Below are 25,875 nucleotides of genomic sequence, written 5' to 3' on the forward strand. Positions count from 1 at the left end.
AAATTTAGGGGGTTGTGAAATTTCTAAATTAAGCTAAATTGATTGTGTGATTAATTTCCAGAGAGAACAAAGAGAAAAGGATAACATAAATTTTAGACCTAACAGTTTGAATAAATATTCAAATGTGTTAGTCAAATTATTTCTAGAGTAGAGACCACATAACAGCTAAAGGGGGTGTGGAGCATCCTTTAGCATGATGGACCGACGATAGAAAAAGTATGGTGGGAAGTGGCTGGATGAGGATGGCCGAAGACCCGGTGTGGTAATGCTCAATAGGGAATACCTATGTTCAACAGTAGGCGTCCACGGGCTTACGGATGATGGATGATGAATTAGCACCATTCATACATACATATGTTTGATCAAAAACTTTTGAGTAGAACCTGAGATTACGACTTATTTCACGCATAACGTTTTAGCCGAATGTAAGGAAAAAATATTATGGTTTAACTGGATTCATACGCGTGTCGCTTACGAAGGAGTATTCAAGTCACGTCCTCGAAAAAAATCGGTGAGGAAATTGTAAGCAACAAATTGTCCCGAAATCAACACGCAGGTAAGTGGGTGATTATATATTTCTCAATGGGCACGCCCAATAAAATTAAGTATAGTAGGTATACGCTGCAATTATTTCTGATTTGTTTGTGATAATGTTACAATTTTTGCTCAAATACGTAGGGTTATGTTTTTAACCGACTTCAAAAAAAGGAAGAGGTTCTCAATTCGTCGGGATCTTTTTTTTATGTATGTTTCCCGATTACTCAAAGACGCCTGGACCGATTTGGATTTATTTATTTTTTTTGTTTGAAAGGGTATACTTTGCAGGTAGTCCCATATAAATTTGATGAAGATCTGATGAATATCTTCGGATGAATGGAAAACAGAACTCCTCAATGAATAAGAGCAAATTGCTCGCGATCAGTGTAATAGCTTAGTAATCAGTAGGGTTTTAAGTGTGCATAGAATATTAAAGTAGAGTGGGCCACTAAAAATTGTGATATAAAAAAAAGCTTCACACTCGGATTTCTAATTTCTTTTATTATGCTCGCCCGACTTCATACATACATTACACGTGTAGAAACAAAACTAATTTCTTTCTTTTTAGTGTTATTGAAGTCGGTTTTATCTTTCTTTAGAATTTTTTTATATTTCAAAGGAATAGAAACGGTTTTTATTATGCAAATTAACTAATTATTATTTTTTTCTTTAAATCTGGCTTTACTCTGATTAGCCAATGTCAAGTTTGCGATATTTTCAAGTTATTGAATTTATACAAGTATGGACTCCGTCTGCGCCGGCGCCCGCCGACATACGCGCGGCGCCCCTTTAGAGCGCTTCCCAGTCAGTTCCACCATCAAAAAACACCAACTAACACAAAAACCAGCCACTCTTAACAAAAAAAAACACTCCAAACAAGCACAGCACGCGCGCCAGCAAACGCCATCACAGACGAAGTCCTAACTAATTATTAAACTTAATTATTAAAATTCACAGATTATAAAATTCTCATATCCACAGATTATATAATAAAGTTGAAAAGAGACATAATATAAACATTGTTGTAGAACCTCTTCCGTTATTCGCAGTAAGTAAGGGGCAGTTTAACATCGCAACTTTACGATCCAATCTTCCGAATCAATCAGGCATTAACTATGTAGAGGATTCTTCCTGCATCTCATCGATATTTAAGATTCAATTATAATGATATGGGGGGCTTGGAAGCGTCACATAAATTTCTGCAGGACACTTATGTTTTCATCATAAATAACCTTATTAACTGTGTCACGATTCACGACACTAGGCGATGTATAAAAAGAATACCTGACTGAACTTGGTGTGGGCTTCTTCTCAGATCAAGTCGCGTTTGGAACCCTTGTAGCTTTAAGTTTAAGTAATTAAATATCATCGTAAATAACGTTAATTTATTTGCCATTTATTAGTTTGTGAAGTGGTTGTGACTTTAACAGCTAATTTATTATGTGTGTGGAAATTGGTAGCTTTTTAGGTATTCTTCTCTTTATTTGGTGAGTCCAAGCACAATAATATTATTGCAACAACGCTTTCTCGAGACTGTCTGTCTGTCTGACATAACAAAGCGTTGTAAAAGCTACGAAAGAAATTTGCCTCACTAATATTGCTATATATTATTAATAAATAAATTTAAAAAAAATTGCTCGGGCTTCTGGTTTAATTACTTTTGCTCAAACTTAGAACATTTTCCTATATGATTTTACTTGGAGTATTTTAAGCTGGGAAAGTTTTGCCTCAAACGATCATACATGCCGATACATGTATACATAGATTTTCTTGACTTATATCACGAATAGAATGACCTGAATCTTGATAATATTAAAAACATTAAAAGTCTGCGCATTATAATAAACTGTGTGTCATAAACTTGTTTTTGCAAGGAGCAACTTCCATCTGACCTTCATGACCCTGGAGCATGAATCAGTAGCTCATAGAATTTAGAATCAGACAATAATATTTTTGATCTAGGGTCAAACAATGAAATGCACTCTAAAATGAATTAGTCGATATTGAAAATGGCACTGTTAGTGATTTCAAAAATGAACATAATAAGCAGATTCTTAGAGAATCTACTGAGGTATTATTCAAAATCTAGAAAGAAAGGGAGCCTGATAAAGTAATTATACATACAATTGATTTACAGGATGTGCTTGTGTAACTATTTAAGAGTTATAGCACAATGTTACTTAAATATTATGATAATGTAAACACTTTAATACAAAGTCACTATTAAACAATTACAATTCAGTATTGACTCTATAATTAAACTTACGTGTTTAAATTAAACGAAACCTACTGCTACATTTTCAATAAGGAAATCCTGAAAACTTACAGTAAACAATGCAGAACATACAAGTCATAACTAACGAATATTTAGACTCCAATATGACTGAGTAACAAAACAAAGTCAAACTATGTAAATGCTTACATGAAGAATAAAATCTATTTGTTAATATACAGGACACTGATAGATTCAGAAAGACAGAATACAAATATTTTTAGGGGCATGTTAAACGGAAACAAAACATATCAAATTGTCATTAAGCTAAACCAATTCACATATCAATAACAAACTAGTAACAACATGAAAATAAAACCGAATACAGTAAAAAGCCGAATGCATTGGTTTATAAAAAGGACTAGATGACCCAGCAACGAAACGGCAGAACATAATAAGTAATTTATTAGGGACAAACCACAACAAAAGGTAATCGGATTTCCGACTTTTTTAGTTATAACAATAAATAATATTAATATTGACATTTAATTAAGAGACATGTTACAATAGACATTAATTCACTTTTTGGTCTCATCAGGATTATTTGTACGGATTATTCCTGATGAGTATTAAATATTTGCATGCTTATGAAGTAGAATATGAAGGTCGCTACTTAGTTATAATTTTGAACTTAACAACTGATATTCAGCAAATAAATAAATTTCATTTCATTTCATTTCTGATTCCGAGCTCCTTAGGACGAAATATACTACTTATACAAAAGTATTGCGTTAAGAATATAGACAAGACTGTCATCAAAGTTAGTAAACAAATCAGTAAAATGAATATCAAAACCTTTTACTAAGAGCCAAATCTACTTGTTTATCATGGTAAAGGAAATAAACCTAAGTGACCCAATGGCTCCAAAAAAGTAGAACATAATGAGAAAGAAAATAAACCTAGTGAACACTTACTACATATTGAGATAGGATAGACCTACAGTGTCATCAAAGTAACCCAATTAGTAGATATTATAATAACAACATGAAAAGCCAAGCCTAATATGGCCATAAAGACCGGCAGTATGATTATATTGTGATAATATAATAACTTACCCCCCGGTACATGGTCAATCTATGCTTGGACCAAAATGGCCATTAACTTCCAGCAGAACCCGACAAGTCAAACAAAGTCTCCGACCGCCACATCGGACCCTTCCGAATAAAAAAAAGCCTAATATGTATGTAAAGAGCCAAATCTACTTGTCTATCGATGGGAAAGGTATTAGACGCGCGGCGCCAGCGCGCAGCGCTCGGAAGGACGCGGCCCACGCGTGACGTCAAGCGAAATCGATTATATCACCGACCGTAGGTGGCCATATAAGGTCAATTGTTCAAAACACAACACCAATACATACTGGGTGACCTATTTTATTTTTTAAACCTGTTAACATTTTATCGTATCAACTATTTTTTGAGGCATTTTTTCAAGGTTTTTTTTCGCATAATGTTCTTTTTTTAAACCTATTATTAACATTTTATCACCAAAACGAAGAAATTCCTCGTTTTAGTGTTTGAGGAATTTTAAAGGATTTTTTCCGCGTATCTCATCCGCTAACCGGACGTAGATATTTTAAAATGTTTGAGATAGACTATCATTTACGGATAATTTTCCGGAAGTTTTTATGTTGTATGTTGTCTGCTCTGCTGATTGATTTACAAGAAAAAGTCTAATACAAGAGGAAAATACAGGATTTTAAATTGAGATAAGAAATTGAAATCTTAGCCGATAATATCACAATCATACTGATAGAAATGGTTATTGCTAAAGATGTTTTTTCATGAAGATGCAAAATTGAACAAGACAAAATCAATTAACGCGCGGAATGAATTTGTATTAGACGAAATTTTAACAAACAAATTATAACAAGTGTTTTTTATAGACTAAGTATGTAGATCAATAATAATATGAAGAAACATGCCATTTAAATATTTGATATTGAATTATTATACCTACATTTAAATAGAGTCGTCTTGGAATGCTACTATTTAGGCAAATTGTTATATAAAAAAATATACAGCACTCCTAGAAGATAATATATTTTAAATTCAGAATTTATGATATCATTGTATGGAATGGAGTAATAAAGATTATCATTTGAATCATAAATAAGTAACCAAACATTCCAATGGCAAGATTGTAAATTCTTAGGATCGGTTGCAAATTAGGCAGTCAAAATAAATTTAACCATGGAGTTACAAATACTGATTTGTGCAAACCTTTTTCCTTTTTTGGTGTTCATATTTAACTTTTACTATAACCTTACTGTAATCGCCTGATGACCCGTAATTATCTAAGTTTAACCATACTGTCGATTACTACAGATTAGTAACCTACTTGTAGAACCAGAAGCACCCAGAAGCAACCGACAAAGACATGATAGATTGAAAGACAATGACAAGCTCTAGTGCACTGGTACAAGACAATTTAATATAGATTGGCAAACAATAACCAAAGATCATGATACTGAAAGGATAAGGAAGCCCTTTGATCAGCAGAGAAATTGATCTGAGTTTTTTAAAGCAAATATATATTGGTAAAGCAAATTACTTCGTTTCCATTTCTTGGATTTTCACCGACGTTGCTATGAGCTAAATTAAATAGCTAAAATCCCAAAAAAAAAATCATCATCAATATTCGACATCAACCCATTGCCAACTTTAGCCCACCACGTTGGACAAGTGCGGATTGGCAGACCAGGCATGCAGGTTTCCTCACAATGTTTTCCTTCACCGTTAAAGCAAATGATATTACCACATAGTTTCGAAAAGCTAGAGGTTCATATCGAAGACCCGGGATCAAAATCCGGACTCCTCGAATATGAGGTCGCTACCAAAAGAGAAAGATTAAGAATTGGAATACCCCCCAAAAATATTCATCAAATCACATCACACTTAACACTATCACACTTCACACTATCACACTTCACATCACACTTCACACTAATATTATAAAGGCGAAAGTTTGTGTGTATGTGTGTGTGTATGTTTCTTACTCCTTCACGCAAAAACTACTTACTGGACGGATTTGGCTGAAATTTGGAATGGAGATAGGTAATATCCTGGATTAGCACATAGGCTACTTTTTATCCCGGAAAATCAAAGAGTTCCCACGGGATTTCGAAACCTAAATCCACGCGGGCGAAGTCGCTTGCATCGGCTAGACAGTACACAAATATCATAATACTTAAGTTGGTTAACTGTATTCATCGAAACCCAAGCCTTCAAGCTAAATGAACAATCCCAGAGTACCATGACTTGATATTTTTTTAAACTGTTGTTCCGAATACGCAAACAATGTTTTCCTGTCATCGCTTGAATATACAAGTTGTTTATCGGTCATCCTTTTGTGTTGCTATCGCTAACTTGACCAATAGCCCGAACTGCGAGACGCGAGACTATTGGTTGGTTTTGTTTCTGCTACGCCGTTGATTGGTTGAAAAACGTCTTCATTTTTTCGTATTGGACGTCATGCAGTTACTGCGGATGCCAGATACTGGTAATAAAGGTCTGGACACACACAAAGCGGAACGTTACACTGAACACATGAGTACGACTGTATTTTCATTTCAGTATGGATATTTCTTGCAGATCAAACTTTTAATTGAAAAGTATAAAAATATAATGTCTTTAATGTTATATATATGTATATTTGGGTATTTTTAATCTTTATTTCTCATGAAAAACATATACGAATGGATACAATTTCATGACAAAAAATTTGAATACAACTCGAGATATTTTTTTACTTATTTTTAATAGGAAACGGTATATTCAATGACTAAGATGCGGAAAAAGCTGGTAGTTCATCAAGCATCACTGAAAACACGTTTATTGCTAGTTATACGCTAGGAAACACGACTTAATTTTTTTTTTACTAGCCGCTCTTTCCCATTAGCTATTAGCTTTCACTAGACCGATAAGACTTATCTACACGCGTTTTGTGTGTCTAAGGCTTAAGTTCAGGTTGGAATCGCGGTTGAGCTTTGACCGTTATCTCGTGGGAAGTGATTGTGAGCGGCCGGCGGTGCTTTGTTAGGATGATTGTCCACTACAGCGGCGTAGATGCGGCGATAGGCGGCGTGGAGCGCGTGACAGCTATGGGAACAAACCAGTGTGCATGCTTATTTAGATGATTTGTGAATTGTGATACTGTACTACAAAGGTTTTCGTTGCGCCGAGCTTTGGAGCTTTGCTTACTTGACATTGTTTCTAACGAAGTGGTAAATTTAAGGGTGTTGAGCAATTCTTATGCAGTGCAAACATAAGTAGCCCTGAACGTTTACGATGTTCTTTTTTTCATAAATTTCGTGGTATTTCGTAAGACTATAGGGCTGCGATTACACGTGTAAGTTTTACTAACGTAAGTAGCCTGCATAATTAGTTAATAACAACTTTACTAAGGTAAATGTACTTATAAGAGTGTTTACATTAGTTTTTTCGTAAGTTATCATGTAAGCTTAAAAAATCTCAGTTTTTTTAAACTTTTTAAATTACTTGTTCAATATTTGTACTTGAGGGATGGACTTTATTTAGCTCTACTTTTCTTTTGCGCATAGCTAGGCCGCACAGAATTTCTTTGTAGAGTTATCTTATAAGGAATCAGAATACCTTTTAAACGATCTCAACATATTGAACATATTGTGTATTCTCTACGCACTTGTAATAGATGCTAAATTGGCTAACATTATTATACTATATATAGCTCGATTACCACTGACTGACTGACTCATTGACATAATTGTTCTCCTAGAAAGAGACGGAAAATGATATAGTGATGTAGGGGAGATGTGGTCGGATTCGGGAATCCTCTGGGGAAAAATTATGACATTTCGGAAAAACAAGATGGCGGCCGAGGTGATTTTTGCAGCTCCGTTGTTTTCCAACCGATTTCGTTGAGTTTTGCAATCTTTAAAGAAAGTAGTAAACGGTTAATAGAAAATGTAGAAAAAATTGGAAAAACAAGATGGCGGCCGAGCCGCAGCGTTTTGAAAATTTTGATTTTTCGACCCCGAACCGCGGCGCCACAGATCCGAGACGGGGTAATCGAGGATAATATTTTTTTTTGGTTTCGCCGACGATTATCCTCTATTTTGACAAAATGGGAGTGATTTTTAAAAATTCAAGATGGCGGCTGTCGTGGCGGCCATTATGTTAGAGGTACGAAAAAACGCAATTTTAAAAGTTAAATATCTCAAAGTTGGCAACATCGGACCGTTTTGGTTTCCATGAAGAGATTGTACGTATAGGCTCGAGGTATAGATTGGAGGAAAAAAATTACCCCATTTTTAGGGAAATTTCAAGATTTTCGGGAAATTGTAAAAAATCGAAATACGGACTTTTCGCAAAATCCGAGTATGAACGATTACGTGTTTTGATTGTACAAATGACATTTGGGTATTTTTGTCGCCGGAGACTGGCAACACTGGAATTTATCAAAGAAAAAGTGATTTCCGACGTGGTCTTTTTCACGGAATCCCCTTTCGCGTGGGTGCGAGCGAGAGGAAAGATTGAAACGTCATCGGGAGCGGTATATCCTGTAGTTAATAGGAAAATTATGAAACCGTGTAAAATCTTTCTGTGAAACAAGTTGGCGGCCATTTTGTATTTTTTTTAATTTTTCGAAATTTTGATCACGTTTTTGAGGCAGTTGGCAACATTTTGGAAAGTCAATATGTATGAATCGATTGTGTATCTCGGCTGGCAGTATGGAGATATGCAACCGGTGTTGCCACATTTGGGGAGATTTTCGAGATTTTCCCCAAAAACTCCTCCTGTAAAATTTTGTATGAAATTATTTTTTTTCACTGATGGTTTCGTATAGAAAACAAAAAAAAAATCGAGGAAAAATTTGGAAATAGCTGATGATCGAGGATGTCGGAGACGGGTGAAGGGTCCGCTCAAGGTATTGAAGATAGGTAGGGGGTGCTCGACCAAATGTCATTCATGACGTCATCCAATTGCCAAAAAGCTGAAAAAAAATTCAAAATGGCGAAGAAAAGATGGCCGCCATACAAATATCGCCGGTGTCCAGCTCGGAGGGTATAAAAGATGGAGGTGCGGTTTCTTGGCAAAAGGTGATCAGGATCCGAAGGTCTACTCGATGAATAGAAAAAAAATTCAAAATGGCGGATTTTTTTTTCCCATACATTTTGTATGGCGAATATTGAATGTCTCATTCTCCTAGAAAGAGACGGAAAACGATACGATAATGTAGGGGAGATGTGTTCGGGTGGGGGAGGCGAGTAGGGAAAAATTATGACATTTCAGAAAAACAAGATGGCGACCGACGTGATTTTTGCAACTCTTTTGTTTTCCAACCGATTTCGTTGAAACTCACAATCTTTGAAGAATGTAGTAAACGATTAATAGAAAACGTGGAAAATTTTGAAAAAAACAAGATGGCCGCCGTACAAATTTCGTCGGTGTCTATCTCGGAGGCTATAAAAGATGGAAGAGTAGTTTCTTGGCAAAAGATGATCAGGGTCCGAAGGTCTACTCGGTGAAACAAACGCTGCATGCTCGCGGACCACTTTAGTGGTCCGTGCACCCACGCACCCTACTAAATTATTATCCTAATTTACAAAAAATATTATGGATATCGTTTTCAGGGTTTTCCAGGGTGCTGATTTTGAAAATGACATTTATTTTCAAATCCAAGATGGCGGACTTACATTTTCTACAAAAAATAGAAATGCCTGTCATTTTATGGGGTTTTTCGGGGTGAATTATGTATCTTATTAAATCAATTTGGTTTTATATAATAAAGTTAACTTTACCACGTCACGTGAGCTGCTTTAGCAGCTCGCGCACCGAGCAAAAACTAGTTATACTATATATAGCTCAATTACCACTCACTGACTCACTGACTCATTGACATAATTGTTCTCCTAGAAAGAGATGGAAAATGATATAGTGATGTAGGGGAGATGTGGTCGGATTCGGGAACCCTCTGGGGAAAAATTATGACATTTCAGAAAAACAAGATGGCGGCCGAGGTGATATTTGCAGCTCCGTTGTTTTCCAACCGATTTCGTTGAATTTTGCAATCTTTGAAGAAAGTAGTAAATGATTAACAGAAAATGTGGAAAAAATTGGAAAAACAAGATGGCGGCCGAGCCGTAGCGTTTTAAAAATTTTGATTTTTCGACCCCGAACCGCGGCGCCACAGATCCGAAACGGGGTGATCGAGGATAATTATTTTTTCTGGTTTCGCCTACGATTATCCTGTATTTTGACAGAACGGGAGTGGTTTTTGAAAATTCAAGATGGCGGCTGTCGTGGCGGCCATTATGTTAGAGGTACGAAAAAACGCAATTTTAAAAGTTAAATATCTCAAAGTTGGCAACATCGGAGCGATTGGGCTTCTATCAAGCGATTGTACCTATAGACTCGAGGTATAGATCGGTGGGAAAAAATTACCCCATTTTTCGGGAAATTTCAAGATTTTCGGGAAATTGTAAAAAATCGAAATACGGGCTTTTAGCAAAATCCGAGTATGAGTGATTACGTGTTTTGCTCGTACAAATGACATTTGGGTATTTTTGTCACCGGAGACTGGCAACACTGGAATTTATCAAAGTAAAAGTGATTTTCGACACGGTCTTTTTCACGGTATCCCCTTTCGCGTGGGTGCGAGCGAGAGGAAAGATTGAAACGTCATCGGGAGCGGTATATCCTGTAGTTAATAGGAAAATTATGAAACAGTGTAAAATCTTTCTGTGAAACGAGTTGGCGGCCATTTTGTATTTTTTTTAATTTTTCGAAATTTTGATCACGTTTTTGAGGCAGTTGGCAACATTTTGGAAAGTCGACATGTATGAATCGATTGTGTGACTCAACCGGCAGTATCGAAATATGTAAACAGTGTTGCCACATTTGGGGAGATTTTCGAGATTTTCCCCAAAAACTCCTCCTGTAAAATTTTGTATGAAATTATTTTTTTTCACTGATGGTTTCGTATAGAAAACAAAAAAAAAATCGAGGAAAAATTTGGAAATAGCTGATGATCGAGGATGTCGGAGACGGGTGAAGGGTCCGCTCAAGGTATTGAAGATAGGTAGGGGGTGCTCGACCAAATGTCATTCATGACGTCATCCAATTGCCAAAAAGCTGAAAAAAAATTCAAAATGGCGAAGAAAAGATGGCCGCCATACAAATTTCGCCGGTGTCCAGCTCGGAGGGTATAAAAGATGGAGGTGCGGTTTCTTGGCAAAAGGTGATCAGGATCCGAAGGTCTACTCGATGAATAGAAAAAAAATTCAAAATGGCGGAATTTTTTTTCCCATACATTTTGTATGGCGAATATTGAATGTCTCATTCTCCTAGAAAGAGACGGAAAACGATACGATAATGTAGGGGAGATGTGTTCGGGTGGGGGAGGCGAGTAGGGAAAAATTATGACATTTCAGAAAAACAAGATGGCGACCGACGTGATTTTTGCAACTCTTTTGTTTTCCAACCGATTTCGTTGAAACTCACAATCTTTGAAGAATGTAGTAAACGATTAATAGAAAACGTGGAAAATTTTGAAAAAACAAGATGGCCGCCGTACAAATTTCGTCGGTGTCTATCTCGGAGGCTATAAAAGATGGAAGAGTGGTTTCTTGGCAAAAGATGATCAGGGTCCGAAGGTCTACTCGGTGGAACAAACTCTGCATGCTCGCGGACCACTTTAGTGGTCCGCGCACCCACGCACCCTACTAAATTATTATCCTAATTTACAAAAAATAATATGGATATCGTTTTCAGGGTTTTCCAGGGTGCTGATTTTGATAATGACATTTATTTTCAAATCCAAGATGGCGGACTTACATTTTCTACAAAAAATGGAAATGCCTGTCATTTTATGGGGGTTTTCGGGGTGAATTATGTATCTTTATAGATCAATTTGGTTTCATATAATAAAGTTAACCTTACCACGTCACGTGAGCTGCTTTAGCAGCTCGCGCACCGAGCAAAACACGATGGCCGCCGTACAAATTTCGTCGGTGTCTATCTCGGAGGCTATAAAAGATGGATGAGTGGTTTCTTGGCAAAAGATGATTAGGGTCCAAAGGTCTACTCGGCGGAATAAACTCTGCATGCTCGCGAACCACTTTAGTGGTCCGCGCACCCACGCACCCTACTTTATTAACCTCAACTACCCCGTTTTTACAAATAATAATGTGAATGTCGTTTTCAGGGTTTTGTAGGGTGCTGATTATGATAATGACATTTATTTTGTAATCCAAGATGGCGGACATGCATTTTTTAAGAAAAAAATCGATGTGGGTGTCGTTTTATGGTGTTTTCGGGGTGAATTTTGTATCTTAATAAATCAATTTGGTTTTATATAATAAAATTAACCTTACCACGTCACGCGAGCTGCTTTAGCAGCTCGCGCACCGAGCAAAAGCTAGTTATTATACTATATATAGCTCGATTACCACTCACTGACTGACTCACTCATTGACATAATTGTTCTCCTAGAAGGAGACGTAAAATGATATAGTGATGTGGGGGAGTTGTGTTCGGTTTCGGGAACCCTCTGGGGAAAAATTATGACATTTCAGAAAAACAAGATGGCGGCCGATGTGATTTTTGCAGCTCCGTTGTTTTCCAACCGATTTCGTTGAATTTTGCAAACTTTGAAGAAAGTAGTAAATGATTAACAGAAAATGTGAAAAAAATTGGAAAAACAAGATGGCGGCCGAGCCGTAGCGTTTTAAAAATTTTGATTTTTCGACCCCGAACCACGGCGCCACAGATCCGAAACGGGAAATCGATAATAATAAATTTTTTCTTGTTTTGCTTGCAATGATCCTGAATTTTGACAGAACGGCAGTGATTTTTAAAAATTCAAGATGGCGGCTGTCATGGCGGCCGTTTTGTTCGAGGTACGAAAAAACGCAATTTTAAAAGTTAAATATCTCAAAGTTGGCAACATCGGAGCGATTCGGTTTCTATGAAGCGATTGTACGTATAGGCTTGAGGTATAGATTGGAGGAAAAAAATTACCCCATTTTTAGGGAAATTTCAAGATTTTCGGGAAATTGTAAAAAATCGAAATACGGACTTTTTGCAAAATCCGAGTATGAGCGATTACGTGTTTTGATTGTACAAATGACATTTGGGTATTTTTGTCGCCGGAGACTGGCAACACTGGAATTTATCAAAGAAAAAGTGATTTTCGACGTGGTCTCTTTTTAGGGCCGATCGTTTCGCGTAGGTGCAAGCGAGAGGAGAGATTGAAACGTCATCGGGAGCGGTATATCCTGTAGTTATTGGAAAAGTTGTACAACGATGTAATTTATTTCTGCAAAACGAGTTGGCAGCCATTTTGTATTTTTTTTAATTTTTCGAAATTTTGATCACGTTTTTGAGGCAGTTGGCAACATTTTGGAAAGTCAATATGTATGAATCGATTGTGTATCTGGGCTGGCAGTATGGAGATATGCAACCGGTGTTGCCACTTTTGGGGAGATTTTCGAGATTTTCAACTAGAAAACTCCTGTAAAATTTTGTATGAAAATTTTTTTTTTCACTGATGGTGTCAGATAGAAAACAAAAACTTAGTAAGCGAAAATTATGGAGAGAGCTGATGATTGAGGATATCGGAGACGGGTGAAGGGCCCGCTTAAGGTATTGAAGATAGGTGGGGGGTGCTCGAGCAAATGTCATTCATGACGTCATCCAATTGCCAAAAAGCTGAAAAAAAATTCAAAATGGCGAAGAAAAGATGGCCGCCATACAAATTTCGCCGGTGCCCAGCTCGGAGGGTATAAAAGATGGAAGTGTGGTTTCTTGGCAAGAGATGATCAGGGTCCGAAGGTCTACTCGATGAATAGAAAAAAAATTCAAAATGGCGGATTTTTTTTCCCCATAGAAAATGTATGGCGAATATTGAGTGTCTCATTCTCCTAGAAAGAGACGGAAAACGATACATTGATGTATGGGAGATATGTTCGGATGCGCGATATGAGTCTGGGAAAATTATGACATTTCAGAAAAACAAGATGGCGGCCTATATGATTTTTGCAACTCTTTTGTTTTCCAACCGATTTCGCTCAAACTCGCAATCTTTGAAGAATGTAGTAAACGATTAATAGAAAAAGTGGAAAATTTTGGAAAAACAAGATGGCCGCCGTACAAATTTCGTCGGTGTCTATCTCGGAGGCTATAAAAGATGGAAGAGTGGTTTCTTGGCAAAAGATGATCAGGGTCCGAAGGTCTACTCGGTGAAACAAACTCTGCATGCTCGCGGACCACTTTAGTGGTCCGCGCACCCACGCACCCTACTAAATTATTATCCTAATCTACAAAAAATAATATGGATGTCGTTTTCAGGGTTTTCCAGGGTGCTGATTTTGATAATGACATTTATTTTCAAATCCAAGATGGCGGACTTACATTTTCTACAAAAAATAGAAATGACTGTCATTTTATGGGTTTTTTCGGGGTGAATTATGTATCTTAATAAATCAATTTGGTTTTATATAATAAAGTTAACCTTACCACGTCACGCGAGCTGCTTTAGCAGCTCGCGCACCGAGCAAAAGCTAGTACTATATATAGCTCGATTACCACTCACTGACTGACTGACTCATTGACATAATTGTTCTCCTAGAAAGAGACGGAAAATGATATAATGATGTAGGGGAGTTGTGTTCGGTTTCGGGAACCCTCTGGGGAAAAATTATGACATTTCGGAAAAACAAGATGGCGGCCGACGTGATTTTTGCACCTCCGTTGTTTTCCAACCGATTTCGTTGAATTTTGCAAACTTTCAAGAAATTGGTTAAAAATTAATAAAAAAAGTAGAAAAAATTGAAAAAACAAAATGGCGGCCGAGCCGTAGCGTTTTCAAAATTTTGATTTTTCGACCCCGAACCGCGGCGCCACAGATCCGAAACGGGGTAATCGAGGATAATTATTTTTTTTGATTTCGCCCACGATTATCCTGTATTTTGACAAAACGGGAGTGATTTTTAAAAATTCAAGATGGCGGCTGTCGTGGCGGCCGTTTTGTTCGAGGTACGAAAAAACGCAATTTTAAAAGTTAAATATCTGAAAGTTGGCAACATCGGAGCGATTCGGCTTCTATGTAGCGATTGTACGTATAGACTCGGGGTATAGATTGGAGGAAAAAAATTACCCCACTTTTAGGGAAATTTCAAGATTTTCGGGAAATTGTAAAAAATCGAAATACGCACTTTTAGCAAAATCCGAGTATGAGTGATTACGTGTTTTGCTCGTACAAATGACATTTGGGTATTTTTGTCACCGGAGACTGGCAACACTGGAATTTATCAAAGTAAAAGTGATTTTCGACACGGTCTTTTTCACGGTATCCCCTTTCGCGTGGGTGCGAGCGAGAGGAAAGATTGAAACGTCATCGGGCGCGGTATATCCTGTAGTTAATAGGAAAATTATGAAACCGTGTAAAATCTTTCTGTGAAACGAGTTGGCGGCCATTTTGTATTTTTTTTAATTTTTCGAAATTTTGATCACGTTTTTGAAGCAGTTGGCAACATTTTGGAAAGTCAGTATGTATGAATCGATTGTGTATCTCGGCTGGCAGTATGGAGATATGCAACCGGTGTTGCCAGTTTTGGGGAGATTTTCGAGATTTTCAACTAAGAAACTCCTGTAAAATTTTGTATGAAAAATTTTTTTTTCACTGATGGTGTTATATAAAAAACAAAAACTTAGTAAGCCAAAATTATGGAGAAAGCTGATGATTGAGGATATCGGAGACGGGTGAAGGGTCCGCTTAAGGTATTAAAGATAGGTGGAGGGTGCTCGAGCAAATGTCATTCATGACGTCATCCAATTGCCAAAAAGCTGAAAAAAAATTCAAAATGGCGAAGAAAAGATGGCCGCCATACAAATTTCGCCGGTGTCCAGCTCGGAGGGTATAAAAGATGGAAGTGAGGTTTCTTGGCAAGAGATGATCAGGATCCAAAGGTTTACTCGATGAATAGAAAAAAAATCCAAAATGGCGGATTTTTTTTTTCCATACATTTTGTATGGCGAATATTGAATGCCTCATTCTCCTAGAAAGAGACGGAAAACGATACGATAATGTAGGGGAGATGTGTTTGGCTGGTGGAAGCAAGTAGGGAAAAATTATGACATTTCAGAAAAACAAGATGGCGACCGACGTGATTTTTGCAACTCTTTTGTTTTCCAACCGATTTCGTTGAAACTCACAATCTTTGAAGAAAGTAGTAAACGATAGATAGAAAAAGTGGAATTTTTTGGAAAAACAAAATGGCCGCCGTACAAATTTCGTCGGTGTCTATCTCGGAGGCTATAAAAGATGGAAGAGTGGTTTATTGGCAAAAGATGATTAGGGTCCGAAGGTCTACTCGGTGGAACAAACTCTGCATGCTCGCGGACCACTTTAGTGGTCCGCGCACCCACGCACCCTACTTTATTAACCTCAACTACCCCGTTTTTACAAAAAATGATATGGATGTCGTTTTCAGAGTTTTCCAGGTTGCTCATTATGATAACGACATTTATTTTGAAATCCAAGATGGCGGACATGCATTTTTTAAGAAAAAAATCGATATGGGTGTCGTTTTATTGTGTTTTCGCGGTTAATTTTGTATCTTAATAAATACTATCGTTTTAATACTTGTCAACCCAACCACGTCACGTTATGATAAAGACATTTATTTTGAAATCCAAGATGGCGGACATGCATTTTTGAGAAAAAAATCGATATGGGTGTCGTTTTATGGTGTTTTCGCGGTGAATTTTGTATCTTAATAACTCGATTCGGTTTAATACAATAAAGCTTAATATTACCACGTCACGCGAGCTGCTTTAGCAGCTCGCGCACCGAGCAAAACACTAGTTATACTATATATAGCTCGATTACCACTGACTCACTGACTGACTCATTGACATAATTGTTCTCCTAGAAAGAGACGGAAAATGATATAATGATGTAGGGGAGATGTGTTCGGTTTCGGAAACCCTCTGGGGAAAAATTATGACATTTCAGAAAAACAAGATGGCGGCCGAGGTGATTTTTGCAGCTCCGTTGTTTTCCAACCGATTTCGTAGAGTTTTGCAAACTTTCAAGAAATTGGTTAAAAATTAATAAAAAAAGTAGAAAAAATTGAAAAAACAAGATGGCGGCCGAGCCGTAGCGTTTTCAAAATTTTGATTTTTCGACCCCGAACCGCGGCGCCACAGATCCGAAACGGGGTAATCGAGGATAATTATTTTTTTTGATTTCACCCACGATTATCCTGTTTTTTGACAGAACGGGAGTGATTTTTAAAAATTCAAGATGGCGGCTGTCGTGGCGGCCGTTTTGTTAGAGGTACGAAAAAACGCAATTTTAAAAGTTAAATATCTGAAAGTTGGCAACATCGGAGCGATTCGGCTTTCATGTAGCGATTGTACGTATAGGCTCGAGGTATAGATTGGAGGAAAAAAATTACCCCATTTTTCGGGAAATTTCAAGATTTTCGGGAAACTGTAAAAAATCGAAATACGGACTTTTCGCAAAATCCGAGTATGAGCGATTACGTGTTTTGCTCGTACAAATGACATTTGGGTATTTTTGTCACCGGAAACTGGCAACACTGGAATTTATCAAAGTAAAAGTGATTTTCGACACGGTCTTTTTCACGGTATCCCCTTTCGCGTGGGTGCGAGCGAGAGGAAAGATTGAAACGTCATCGGGAGCGGTATATCCTGTAGTTAATAGGAAAATTATGAAACCGTGTAAAATCTTTCTGTGAAACGAGTTGGCGGCCATTTTGTATTTTTTTTAATTTTTCGAAATTTTGACCACGTTTTTGAGGCAGTTGGCAACATTTTGGAAAGTCAGTATGTATGAATCGATTGTGTATCTCGGCTGGCAGTATAGAGATATGCAGTCGGTGTTGCCAGTTTTGGGGAGATTTTCGAGATTTTCAACTAAGAAACTCCTGTAAAATTTTGTATGAAAATTTTTTTTTTCACTGATGGTGTCGTATAGAAAACAAAAAGTTAGTAAGCCAAAATTATGGAGAGAGCTGATGATTGAGGGTTTCGCAGACGGGTGGAGGGCCCGCTTAAGGTATTGAAGATAGGTGGGGGGTGCTCGAGCAAATGTCATTCATGACGTCATCCAATTGCCAAAAAGCTAAAAAAAAATTCAAATTGGCGAAGAAAAGATGGCCGCCATACTAATTTCGCCGGTGTCGAGCTCGGAGGGTATAAAAGATGAAAGTGTGGTTTCTTGGCAAAAGGTGATCAGGATCCGAAGGTCTACTCGATGAATAGAAAAAAAATTCAAAATGGCGGAATTTATTTTTCCATACATTTTGTATGGCGAATATTGAATGTCTCATTCTCCTATAAAGAGACAAAAAACGATACATTAATGTATGGGAGATGTGTTTGGGTGGGGGAGGCGAGTAGGGGAAAATTATGACATTTCAGAAAAACAAGATGGCGGCCTATATGATTTTTGCAACTCTTTTGTTTTTCAACCGATTTCGTTGAAACTCGCAATCTTTGAAGAATGTAGTAAACGATTAATAGAAAAAGTGGAAAATTTTGAAAAAACAAGATGGCCGCCGTACAAATTTCGTCGGTGTCTATCTCGGAGGCTATAATAGATGGAAGAGTGGTTTCTTGTCAAAAGATGATCAGGGTCCGAAGGTCTACTCGGTGGAACAAACCCTGCATGCTCGCGGACCACTTTAGTGGTTAAATTAGTGGTTAAATTAGTTAGGTTAGTTTAGTGGTTAAATTACCCCATTTTTTGGGGAAATTTCAAGATTTTCGGGAAATTATAAAAAATCGAAATACGCACTTTTAGCAAAATTCGAGTATGAGCGATTACGTGTTTTGCTCGTGCAAATGACATTTAGGTATTTTCGTCGCCGAGGACTGGCAACACTGGAATTTATCGAAGCAAAAGTGATTTTCGATATTGTCTTTTTTCAGGGACGATCATTTCGCGTGGGTGCAAGCGAGATGAAAGATTGAAACGTCATCGGGAGCGGTATATCCTGTAGTTAATGGGAAAGTTGTACAACGATGTAATTTATTTCTGCAAAACGAGTTGGCGGCCATTTTGTAATTTTTTGAATTTTTCGAAATTTTGATCACGTTTTTGAGGCAGTTGGCAACATTTTGGAAAGTCAATATGTGTGAATCGATTGTGTATCTCGGCTGGCAGTATGGAGATATGCAACCGGTGTTGCCACTTTTGGGGAGATTTTCGAGAATTTCAACTAAGAAACTCCTGTAAAATTTTGTATGAAAAATTTTTTTTTCACTGATGGTGTCGTATAGAGAACAAAAACTTAGTAAGCCAAAATTATGGAGAGAGCTGATGATTGAGGGTTTCGGAGACGGGTGGAGGGCCCGCTTAAGGTATTGAAGATAGGTGGGGGGTGCTCGAGCAAATGTCATTCGTGACGTCATCCAATTGCCAAAAAGCTGAAAAAAAAATTCAAAATGGTGAAGAAAAGATGGCCGCCATACAAATTTCGCCGGTGTCCAGCTCGGAGGGTATAAAAGATGGAAGTGTGGTTTCTTGGCAAGAGATGATCAGGGTCCGAAGGTCTACTCGATGAATAGAAAAAAAATTCAAAATGGCGGAATTTATTTTCCCATAGAAAATGTATGGCGAATATTCAATGTCTCATTCTCCTAGAAAGAGACGGAAAACGATACATTGATGTATGGGAGATATGTTCGGGTGTGGGATGGAAATCGGGAAAAATTATGACATTTCAAAAAAACAAGATGGCGGCCTATATGATTTTTGTAACTCTTTTGTTTTCCAACCGATTTCGTTGAAACTCGCAATCTTTGAAGAATGTAGTAAACGATTAATAGAAAAAGTGGAAAATTTTGGAAAAACAAGATGGCCGCCGTATAAATTTCGTTGATGTCTATCTCGGAGGCTATAAAAGATGGAAGAGTGGTTTCTTGGCAAAAGATGATCAGGGTCCGAAGGTCTACTCGGTAAAACAAACTCTGCATGCTCGCGGACCACTTTAGTGGTCCGCGCACCCACGCACCCTACTAAATTATTATCCTAATTTACAAAAAAATGATATGGATGTCGTTTTCGGAGTTTTCCAGGGCGCTGATTTTGATAACGATATTTATTTTGAAATCCAAGATGGCGGACATGCACTTTTTAAGAAAAAAATTGATATGGGTGTCGTTTTGTGGGTTTTTGTGGTGAATTGTGTAAATTAATAAATAAATTCGGTTTAATACAATATAGTAAAACCTAACCACGTCACGCGAGCTGCTTTAGCAGCTCGCGCACCGAGCAAAACACTAGTTTAGTTTATATACCTCACGTGCTTATGACAAAGATATTTAAAGGTTTTGCTAGTAACAGATAGGACACAGCGACAAAGTTACGCTCAAGAACGAGGCGTCATTTGGCTACTTTTTCTAAATTGCTACAACTACACTAGCTATGACGTTGAAGTGGCAATGGTCCACACACAAAGACTAAAAACTGGAATTACTATCAAGAAGCAATTATCTGAAACAGTCCTGTTCAATCATTCGCACTTGCATCAATGCTATTCAGCCTTACTGAAATCTTCGCAAACTGAAAATCTGCATTCTAGTCGATGTAGCTTTCACCTTTGTCTGTTTCTGTCCCTTTCTCTTCATCAGACTAAAATCTCAATTCTCTTCTGAAATTATGATGTTCTGAAATACTGTGACTATATAAATCTGACCCAATAGTCTGTCTACTCTTTAGGAGTCTCTCTGGATGCTAACCCGTGAATCCTAACCGCACTTGTAATGTATTCCACATGCGTTCGCCGCTAACTGAAGCTCTATTCAACGCTGAAACATCGTTGTAAACACCATCGATCCATCATACTTTTTCTATTGATCGTTACTCGGGCTAACACAAACAAAGCGCTTTCAAATGGTAATCCTCAGAACGTGCCTTGAATTGGTTCCGCTGAACTTCGTGGGAATTACCACTATCCTTTGCTGAGTGTTAAAGTTTCCACTTTTACAAGGTTTGATTTGAATTCGAAGTGACCGTTTCTGAATTTGCATCTTAAACTTCTTTTAAAGTATTACTCTTACAGGTAAAATTTTATGTCCTTATAGGTATTACCTATGTAGGTATATCATGTAAGGTAATAAGTTTTTGAGATTGTGGTGTAAACATAAACTCGCTTGAGTTAAATCTGATGAAGGTAGTTTAAAAAAATCGATATTTCACTCATTCCATGTCATACAATCTGTTGTTAGGAAGCCAACAAGAGGGAACTTGCATAAATACAGTTGTTTTGAAGGTATTTAGTTCAGACTCACTCTGAGATCCGAAAAAATATTGCATGTTTGGTGGTCAGATCATGAACTGGATAATTAGATGTTGTGATAGCAATTAGATGAATCTCGTAGCTTTAGTTAACGTAATTAGTTATCACTACTACATCATTGTTTGAGAATCAGAAGGGTACAATAGTGACCAATTTGAATAAATCACTTTGACAATTACGCTCTAATTAAATTATTTATTTTGCCATTATTTTTATTTGGATTAATACTTTTGGATAATCTCTACGTCTTGATCGTGTGTTCTTCGCGTAGGTTTTGGGAGGGCATTCCAATAATTTGGTACAAATATTTAAATAATGCCTGCTTTTCTGAGTGACGCTTATAATTATTCTGATTAGCCACGCTGTAACACAATATCCGCATCAGGCGGGCTGGTGACGCGGCGCGGCACGCACACCACACGCTATTCCCGGCGGGCCTAATTTTAACCATCTGCGTCTCCCAAGTCCCAGTCTAGTTTTAGGAAGTGGGCCGACACAGTTTCGGCGAATCGAACGGAGCAACGCATCTCACATCCATAACGGTCAAATTGTATGAACTATCGTTTATAATAACAAAAGAAAAATAAAACCGACTTCAAAAACGAAAACACTAAAAAGTAAAAAATAACTTTTGTTTAGCTACACGTGTAATGCACCTAGGTATGAAGTCGAGCGAGCATATTAAAACAAAATTAGAAATCCAAGAGTGAAGCTCGCCCGACTTCATACCTAGGTGCATTACACGTGTAGCTAAACAAAAGTTATTTTTTACTTTTTAGTGTTTTCGTTTTTGAAGTCGGTTTTATTTTTCTTTTGAAAATTTTTTATTTCACAATTTTTAGTGGCCCTACTGTACTATAATATGCTGTGCCCAGTTAAAACCCTACTGTTTACTAAGCTATTACACTGATCGCGAGCAATTTGCTCCTATCCATTGAGGAGTTCTGTTCTCCATCTCCGAAGATATTCATCAGATCTTCACCAAATTTATATGGGACCACCTGCACAGTATACCCTTTCAAACAAAAAAAAAAATTTTCCAAATCGGTCCAGGGGTCTTTGAGTAATCGGGGAACATACATAAAAAAAAAAAATTTAAAAAAAAAAAAAAAAAAAGATCCCGACGAATTGAGAACCTTCTCCTTTTTTGGAAGTCGGTTAAATATCAAGAGCAGATTTATCGGTGTCTACATACACTATTAAATTTTGTATACGCCGGTTGTTTACAATCAGTACGAATCCAAGAAAGTATTTGATAAATAATAATTACTAATGAAATTTTAACAACCTTTTTTTTATTATAAAAAAATAGCGAGCAAACGAGCAGGCAGGTCACCTGATGTTAAGTGATTACCGCCGCCCATGAACACTTGCAGCACCGGAGGTACCGCCCGCGCCGATGCGTTACCGGCCTTCAGGAATTTGTTGGTCCGCCCCTTGAATAACCCCATGTTAAAATCTAGTACTTTCTATTAAAGTAAGTAATGCTATATTGTTTACGGTAATTTTCTTTACCGATGTCAAAAAATTAGATAGATATGAATTAATTAGTAATCTTTACACAGAAATATGTTTAAATAATACAAAAAGATACCAAAAATGGGATTTTTCCTAGTAACTTTATCTTTCATTCATTAAAAAAATGAAGCCGGAAACTAGGTCAACGAAGTAATTCATGTAATTTGCAGTTTTTAAATTCAATTCAAATTCAAAATGTTTTTATTCAATTAAACGAAGTAATTCATGTAATTTACAGTTTTTAAATTCAATTCAAATTCAAAATGTTTTTATTCAATTAAACTTTTACAAGTGCTTTTGAATCGTCAAAATAATCTACCACTGGTTCGGAATGCCGTTCCTACCGAGAAGACAGAATGGGGATCGATCTATTGAGCTTATCTGTTAGATGAGATTAATATTCCCGAAATATTGACAGTGATTTTAGTTAGTCAACATTAGGAAATAATTAAATGAACCAATCACAATCAACTCCTTAGAGGATAGTGTTACGGACTAAAAAGTTTTAATTGAATACGGATAAAATCCACCCAATGACGTCATCGGCTGCCAATCATTGAATCTATCACAGATGTTTCTAAAGGCCGGAGCAAACACGATACTTTTTGTTCACTTTTTTTTCCGATACAAGTTAGCCCTTGACTGCGATCTCACCTGGTGGTAAGTGATGATGCAGTCTAAGATGGAAGCGCGAAGGATGGCTAGCTTGGAAGGTGTATGGCAGTTTAATTAAACCCATACTCCTGAAAGATTTCTACGCAATTACCGGAACGCACGATTGCTCGTCGGCACGGCTTTGCCAGTAGGGTGGTAATTAACCATGGCCGAAGCCTCCCACCAGACTAAACCAAAAACAGACATTTTAAATTCTCAAACTGTCCCTGTCAGGAATCGAACCCGGGACCTTCCACTTATAAGACCACTACGCCCACCACTGCGTTAGAGAGGTCGTCAAAAGGTTTCGAAAGCTGTTATCGAACTCCTCTCATAAACTCACTTTTCCAATAGGTACTAACGACCGAACGTTTAACCATTAGTATCGGAAAGTAATTATGACAGTGACTGCATGTTTCACTCTGCAAACGCTAGTAATAGTCCCCAGCAATTTAATATGACTCTGGCATCTGTGGCATCCGAAATTTTAGTATCGCGATCGAATATAAAGTGTTGCGAATACGCAATGCAGCATCGAACAGCCGATAAAATGTAAAAGTAAAAAAGTTATAGTCACAATTTGGCAAATAAACTATGAAAATTTTTAGCAAAATTATACTTCACTCGTAGATTTAGGTTTTTTAACAATCCCGTAGGGACTCGATTCCGAACTCTTTGATTTTCCGGGATAAAAAGTAGCCTATGTCCATCTCCAGAATACGAACTACTTCTGTAAGTACCAAATTTCGTAGAAATCATGGCATTCATCAAAGGCAGACTTGCGGCTCTCGGCTAGATGGAAAGATGATTTTAAGCAAATCAATCGTAGACACTGGACAGAACTGGCGCAGACCTTATTCAGTGGAAATACAAGTAAACAGTGTCTTGTATAATGCATAAATTTTGAGAAATCACTCGCCATATTTGCTCTATGTGTCAACTCAGAACTGTCGTGTCAAAAGTATAGTTTACCCTTCTGTTAAGGACTAAAATCGTACTGACAGTTGACACAGAGTAAAATATATAGCCAGTGAGTTCTCAAAATGTATGCACTATAGTGAATGTTTATCGGTTGAGATAACGACGACGCGACGACGAAAAGTATCGTGTGTGTTCAGGCTTTAAATTGCGCAACCGGCTACATAATCGCGGGTCCAATTATCGAAATGACGCAAACGTCAGCGTCCAGGGACGATACCCGGGAAATCTATAATGGATGAGCGACTCCAGTCAATCCAGTAAACGAACTGAATGCAAACGTGAATGTATTTATATATCATTCTATGACAATTAGATCAATATCTGTATATCAAAGCATCACCAAAAGCGTTTAAGGAGAGGGACTAAATTCCGTAAGCTCATAACTTTAAATTGCACCAGTTGGACTATTATAAACGTACATACTCCCAGCTCACGCTTCGCTACTAATCTTAAAAAAAAGTGACGTGACATTCATAGTGACGATACACTTTGACCATTCTAGAGCTTTATTATGCGCCCATGTTACATAGAAATAACTCAGGATTCCATCCAAATCTTCTGACGAAGTTTTAGGATCATATACATGCTAATTTTAGAGTGACTGAAATTTTTTTTACAAAATCTATAAGTACATCTCACGAGAACTTGCATTATTTTTGGCACGCTAGCATGCAATACTGCAACGTGATAGATTTGCACTCCATCTCTATCTCTCTGCATGTCTGTCTGTGGCAAACGAGATCCTTAACTACCAGTGGGGACATACTTTTACTTTATTGCGCACAATTAGATAAACTGATTCGTTGATTTTATCGAATTAAGCTTATGTTAAGGAATCGGTACGCGTTCGTTCGAAGCAGCGAATAAATTTCAATTAGAGCAATCAGGACGGTCGGTCGCGGAAGTTACTGGATCCGATGGGCACGGGATAGCGAAGGTGCACCTTGCATACAAAACACGTCATGCCCAGTGCATACAAAGGAGGACCTCCGCCGCAAATCATTACAATTGCGGTAACCGAGATGTGAGCGGAATTGTGCTTGATAGAGGCGCAAGATAATGATGTTTGGATGCAACATTTAGGATTAAAAAGCTAAACTGTTGCTGTGGCGTTTCTCTAAGCTTGATTACGTTCAAACCCGTAATCATAATTACCTACTATCCAAGAATACGAAGTTGCAACATCCTTACAATTGTATCCTTACAAAGGATGTATCGTGCAACGAGTTAACTGAACGAGTTGAAGATTTATGGGATTGTTAGGAAACACAATGAAATTGGCGCATAAATCGCTCAGGAGATAGGCGAAAGCTCATGACAATTTGTAAAGAGCGGCATCAACCGCTGATGTAACGAAGCCCCTAAACAACGATGTAAGCGGCCCCATCATCCGCCGCGAAATATCTCAGTCGCTGACAAGCTGGCGACCCAAGAAGCCAACTCGGACTTTACATTCGCCGACGTAACGAGGGACGCCAGCCTGCCCATTGTATTTGTGCCTACACAATTTATTTATTCGACAAACATTACGAAGACACAAAATCTCGTACATAAATACATGTGAAAGCACATATCAAGTATCGGAATGCAAACGGCGGAGCTC

At 37.6% G+C, this 25,875-nt stretch overlaps 1 protein-coding gene across 3 annotated transcripts in view; it reads right to left on the reverse strand.

Moving 5' to 3' along the window:
* Positions 1 to 25,875, reverse strand: part of LOC123870431 (serum response factor homolog) — a 315,743-nt gene that overhangs the window by 222,621 nt on the left and 67,247 nt on the right. The window lies entirely within an intron of this gene.

The sequence above is a fragment of the Maniola jurtina genome, chromosome 12, assembly GCF_905333055.1.
Source record: "Maniola jurtina chromosome 12, ilManJurt1.1, whole genome shotgun sequence".
Lineage (NCBI taxonomy): Eukaryota > Metazoa > Arthropoda > Insecta > Lepidoptera > Nymphalidae > Maniola > Maniola jurtina.